General features: G+C 37.4%; 1 long non-coding RNA gene across 1 annotated transcript in view; it reads left to right on the plus strand.

Moving 5' to 3' along the window:
- Positions 1-262: 262 nt before the first annotated feature.
- Positions 263-6,500, plus strand: part of LOC134449679 (uncharacterized) — a 23,089-nt gene continuing 16,851 nt past the window's right edge. Inside the window, exons 1-2 of the long non-coding RNA XR_010034984.1 lie at positions 263-522; positions 2,716-2,802. This is a non-coding gene — a long non-coding RNA (uncharacterized LOC134449679). The remainder of the gene's footprint in view (positions 523-2,715; positions 2,803-6,500) is intronic.

Below are 6,500 nucleotides of genomic sequence, written 5' to 3' on the forward strand. Positions count from 1 at the left end.
TAACAACTCTTGCGGTTTCTGTATCCTGCCGCCATTGAATAAAGTAGATACGCTTTGTTGAAACGTGCGTTTAATGCATGAAGAAAAAAAGGTAAATAGCAATAATAACAATACATAATAATGTGTTTTTTTAAAAGCCCAATTGTATTGCGCAGAGGGTTTTCTTTGAAGTAAAACATTGTTTGTTTCAGCTAGTGTTTACCTACTATGGCGCAGGAATACAGCTGTGTTGTGGGCGACATGCCTATTCATTTACCTCTCTTCAGCGAATTGCAATTCCTATTTGTTTTATTAGGGCTTTAGATATGCATAGGTCCAGGACATCAGATGATAATCCACAATTATGGAATTTTCGATAGTGAATGAAAGCGACAGAAATGCGTTTGACTGATTCGCTTGTGTAGGTTACAGTCCCCCGTCATCGCATTTCAGAGGGCGTGGAAACTTTAGGTTATGGTACATTCCTTTTCAAAGGCACACAACACGGTGTATGTCTGAGGTCAACTCATTGGAATATCAGAGGTCAGTCTACCTGCCAATACCCAGTGCAAATCCTGCATTAAGACTTTGTCTTTTCTAAACTTGAATTAGTATTATGAAATCAGCAGCCTATTGCCAGAGAGACTGGATAATCTAGAATCTCTGGTATTATTGATCTAGTAGCCTAGGCTACATCAGGAAAAATGCAGATCCATGTGTCCAGCCTAGCTGTGTGTAGTGTCACCTGGATGGTAGCCTACCATACCAACCCAGTTGGTAAAGCATGGGGTCATGGGGCATGTTGTGTGATTTTTTTTTTTTTTGGGGGGGGGGGGGGGGAAAATAAAACATGTGCTAAATGCCATAAAAGATATATACGCTATGAGAAAATAATGTTTTATGTGTACATGTAATCTGTTAGTCCATGAGAAAAAAAACAATGGTTGTGACATTTAATAAATCAGATTAGAACTAAAGTGTCTTTTGGGCGGTTTTGGGGCACTGATCTGTGTTAGTCATGTTAGTCTGAGAGATTAACTCATTTCATCTTTTGTTTGGCTGCTTAAAACAACAACAAAAACACCCCCAGGCTATGTAATTAGGCTTGGTTATGGGTTTCTATGGAGCCTCCTCAGTCACTCTGAGCACCTAGTCCTAGCCTACTGTCATCATTTGAGAAATATTCCCAATTCGGATAATTTTAGTTTGGGTCCAGTTTTCAAGGCTTTTTTTGACAACTTTGATTATACCAAGTTTTACATTTGACATACAGTGCAGGAAAACGTGAATTTGGTGTTCAACATGAAGCTAAGGTTGTAACATACAGACTTGTTTACAGAAAAGCAAGAGTAAAATGTCTTACAATGATTTCACATTCTGAATAGTTTATCCAGTATTATTTTAACAAATCAGTTTAGTCAAAGCCTACTATATTCATCTTGGTGAACGTGTTACAACCATGTAATCTAATTAATCAGCAATCAGTGCTATGCAACATGTCCCTTATGTGACTTTCATAGGCCTATATATCACACACATGATTGAGATGAGGATATACAGTCAATAGAAAACAATTGCAAGGTTTATCTTTAATATAAAGGGATAACAAATTTACAGTGGCTGTTCACTTGCTCAAATGAAGCCATAGCAGTTTAGGATTCAGTTGACAAAAAAAAAAAACATTTAGCCTACCAAAATACTTGTAAAACACCAAAATGTAATAGATTACCTCCTAGAAATGGTTAATTTAACAATAACATTAGTAAAGACATGAATGGGCACAGTTTACAACATTTGTAGCCTATTTGCACTGTAGGCCTACTGTATGATTAGGGTTAGGTGGTATGTACTTCATAGGCTAACATAATATAATATTCCATTAGCTACAAGTAGATACACGAAAAAAGAAACCTTAAAATAATGAAGTGCTACCAAATGAATGACTTGTGTATGTACACACAGCTACAGTGACAATATAACACCAGAAATTGTATTTTTGAAAGGATGCTTAATTGTAGATAGCCTACTCAAAATATATATTCACAGTTAATATTTTGGTATTGTATATCTGTGTAAATCCCGTTTACAGAGCAATTCTATTCTGTTGTGTCTATTTGTTGACTATACTGGGAGTTTTGGTCAATAACTCCTACCTATCCCCTTTCCAAGCTTATAGGAGACTGATGTGGGTGCTCTCTGTATTCATTTGGCACACTGGCGGATAGTCCAACTGCATAAAATCAACACATTTAAAAATGAAAAAAGACAATACACGCTGTAGCTGTTTGAAAGTCATGTTCACAGTTTGCATTTTGCACAGTTGACTGCATATGCTGTGTGTGTGTGTGTGTGTGTGTGTGTGTGTGTGTGTGTGTGTGCCTGTGTGTGTGTGTGTGTTTGTGCACACGTATGTGTGTGTGTGTGTGGGTGTGTGTGTGTGTGTCTGTGTCTGTGTGTGTGTGTGTGTGTGTGTGTGTGTGTGTGTGATATTTGTGTATTTGTGTGTGTGTAAGAGTGAAGGAGCATTTCTGTCTGTCTGTCTGTCTGTCTGTCTGTCTGTCTGTCTGTCTGTCTGTCTGTCTGTCTGTCTGACTGCCTGTGTCTCTCTGTGTGAGGGAAAAGGGTGTTCCCTTGGGATACTGCCGGGGATTGATGCAGTGTTGTGAGTGGGAGGGGCACCATTCTTTGCCAGTGAAAGGAATCAGCCGACTAAAAAACCCACTTGTGTGCTGGCAGGAATTGTGTATGCTGACCTCTATTTAGCCAAGGGTCCCGACTCCACATCCTGACAAGGACAATATTTGCACCCGCCAGGCAGCCACGGTACGTGCCACAGCACCCACGCAGACAGAGGAGGGTGCAGCGCGGCCATGGCATAGCCGGACCTTGGCACCGCTGGCCTGTGGAGGCTAAGTCCAGTCGACAGAGCTTTCATTAGGACAGGGGTTTTCAAACTGGGGGCCGGGGGACCCTTTGGGGGCCGCAAGGGGTCCTATAGGGGTCTGCAGCAAGTTGGAAGGAAAAGTATAGCGAAACAAAATAAATAATTTAATAATTAATGTACACCAAAATAAACAAAAAATAAGATAAACAATATTCCTGTTAGTTAAGAACTACATTATATCCCAGTGGGGCATTGACACACAGGCATAGACTGGTTGTGAAAGGGATGCACAGAAAAAATAGTGTGGCATAACTGATGTACGTAAAGGGGGCCTTGGCTGGAATCTACTGGTATATATGAGGGGCCTTTCACGGTGAAGGAACCTCTGCATTAGGAAATAGACTACAGAGAGTTACAGCTTATTTCGACAGTTTAAGAAAGGGCGCTTTTGCAAACTGCTGTAGTTAGGCAGGCAGGTGCGTATGATATTATCCTAGTGAGGTTGTCAAGTGTAAAAAAAGATCCTGTACACTGTCCATTCCACTAGCAAGCTTTAATACAACGTTTCAATCATCTGACCTTTTTTGGGTAAAATCCCATCTTTTTCATACTTGAATGAGCTTTTGGACAAACAGCGCATGAGTTCAGCAACCCTGTAGTGAAAGTATACAGATAGTATTTCGGTAAATGTACAGAAGCTGCAAGGGAGGGTATGATATTGGGATGAAATGATGTGTGATATTTTCCACCTTTATACACCCATACACCACTATGACATGACATTATGAATTCCCTGCTGACATTTCTATTGCCACTTGAACTTGAACCTGAACTTGAACTCTGAAAGAGTCACATAATTTGCAGGTAATTTCCTATACATATTACACATTATAACTTCAACTTCATCTTTCAACTTTATTGTCTCCGAAAGGGGCAATTTAATGTGCTGCAAGACACATAAACACATACAAACAAATAACAAGACAGAACAAAGCATAAAGTGTGTGGTCATTAAAAGGTTAAAAGGACCACTATGAGGTTATAACATACAACAAAAAAATTGTAGGGCCTAAATAAAATAAAATCAAAACAATCACATCTTGAAGGCACACATCACATCCATAACGTTTTCATTCATATCCATGTGTAATTCATTTGTTAAAGAAAACTATACATGACCTCTATAACACTGTTAAAATAAATTGTATTGAACTGCTAATACAATGCACATTTGTAAATGTAATATTTTAACACATACAACCACTTGTATTTCTCCAGTAGAGTAGAGTAGAGTAGAGTATCATTGAGTATCAGTGTTACCTCTTTACAATATTCCTATTAACCTCCTGAAAGAATAAAACTTAATTGCATTACACTGTATTACATTTTTACATTTATTTCTTTTTTTTAAACTGTGAAAACCGTGAAAATCTGAATGGATGACTTTGGTGGTCACAGCTGTAAGCATAGTCACTACTGTGAACAGCTACATTGGCAACTTAATCAACAGAGTATAGGTCCAACATTATGAGTGTTAAATTAACACTTCAAATGCACTGTGTAGCAGTAGGGCGCTGAATGAGAAGCCCCATACAGGTCACCACTTCATTAGAAAGGGCAGCGACCTGAATCCTTTTGTGGCCATTGTTCACTGCAGTCTGTGACTTCACAAGCATGCTCTGAAAGCAAAGTATTTGTATTAGATTGATGTCCTTGAATGCCTGGCTTTACTATTTTGGTTGATTTGATGATGTAAATAATCTGATGAATTGATTTTATTTGTCTGTGTATTTTTGGTGACAATTTCTGACTATTGATTTTATAAATATGCCAGACATATGCATACAAAATAGAATGAATGGACTGTATTTATAAACAAACAAACAAAAAAACACTGAAAATTAAACGTGTTTATACCACCACATTGAAGAATATTGGGCCATTTAAAGAGATATTACAAAGGTTAAAAACAAATTACTCTTACATTTGTATATGTAGTTGGTATATCTTTACACCTAACATTAACACATTATGATTAATTTCCACACACAAAGGTGACTGGACTTTTTTGAATTTGATGATAACAGTAAGATGTCATCACAAGAAAGTTTTTTTCTTTGGAAAAAAATCTTAATCTGGGGGAAATAATGTAATTTAAAAAAAAAACTGAAACAAACTAAGGACTTTAAAATAACTTAAATGTAATATCCAATCACCAGTCAAATTAAACAATGTGTAGGGATTTGAGGGATTGTTGCAATAAATGAGCTTCAGATGGTAAACATGATTCGCATTGCATTTCTTTTGCTTCCATGCAGCAGACAAAACTATGACATTTGAGCTGCACTCAATCTGGAGGGGATGTTACTTGTGCATTATATTGTAACCTTTCTTGGGAATGGGATTATTGGAATATTTCACATATGCTCTTTTAGGTAACGTTCTGTTGCAAGAGCACATTACTCAAAGTTAGTTATAAATGGCTCAGATTTTATCGGGCATGGCATTAGCTTAGTAACCTCAGGTAGGCATGGTACATCATTAGGAAAAAAATACATCCGTCAACGTGGTATAAATGAAGGTGTGACATTCCCTCTTCTATTTGGAGCTGGGTCTATAGGTCTAATCCTGACTCATTCAGAAACACAGGGCGTCGATTTGAAAGCTTGATGTTACAATGAAAGAGGTTGTCATCTGAAAACAATGGTGGGACTTGAAGACCGACAGCGTATGACTGAGCACATTTCTTAATCCAGTTGATGGACAAAAAAAGACAGGCCTAGCTTTATTTAAAATTAATAAAGGACTTTTGGGCAGTGTTCCTGTGATACAGGACATTTCTGTCATTATAGATGTTCATTATAGACCAACAAGAAGTCAATAATAATATGATTGCATAGCTACCACACGTGTATTATCTAAAAAGCTGAACATTCTAACTATTAAATGATGTCTTAAAAATAAAATCAGTTATATGTGTTATATATATATAGGCCTATATGTAATAAAGCACACAATATCATGTCATATCGTAATCCTATAACACACACACACACACACACACACACACACACACACACACACACACACACACACACACACACACACACACACACACACACACACACACACATACATACATAAACACGCATGCACGCAGGCATGCACACACACGCACGCACGCACGCACACAAACACACACACACATTATTGTTACAGCCAGCCTTTGAGGTAATTGTAATAATTCTTTTGTGGTAGGATTAGCAGAGGACTGGTGGTTGCAGATGGGAGATGCGTTGAAATGCCTTATACGAGTCTATTCATATTCCAGACCCATCCCCTTACTCACTTGCAGCTCATATGGTTGATGCATGTTTAAGACCAAATTCATGTTAGCTTTTCAACACACACAACAAAATCAAATTATCCTAATTTGACATCATATCAGAATTTGTCCAAGTAGTATTTGTCAGTGTCAGTCATATTTGTCTATATTATTTGACTATAATATATTTGACATATCAATCAAATGAAATAATTTTGATTAATCTTTTAGACTGACACACAAGAATATTTTTCCTATTAAACGTGTTCCTCATCTGGGACAAATTTAATAGAAAATAAATAAATGTATGAA

Source organism: Engraulis encrasicolus, chromosome 5 (assembly GCF_034702125.1).
Source record: "Engraulis encrasicolus isolate BLACKSEA-1 chromosome 5, IST_EnEncr_1.0, whole genome shotgun sequence".
Classification (NCBI taxonomy): domain Eukaryota; kingdom Metazoa; phylum Chordata; class Actinopteri; order Clupeiformes; family Engraulidae; genus Engraulis; species Engraulis encrasicolus.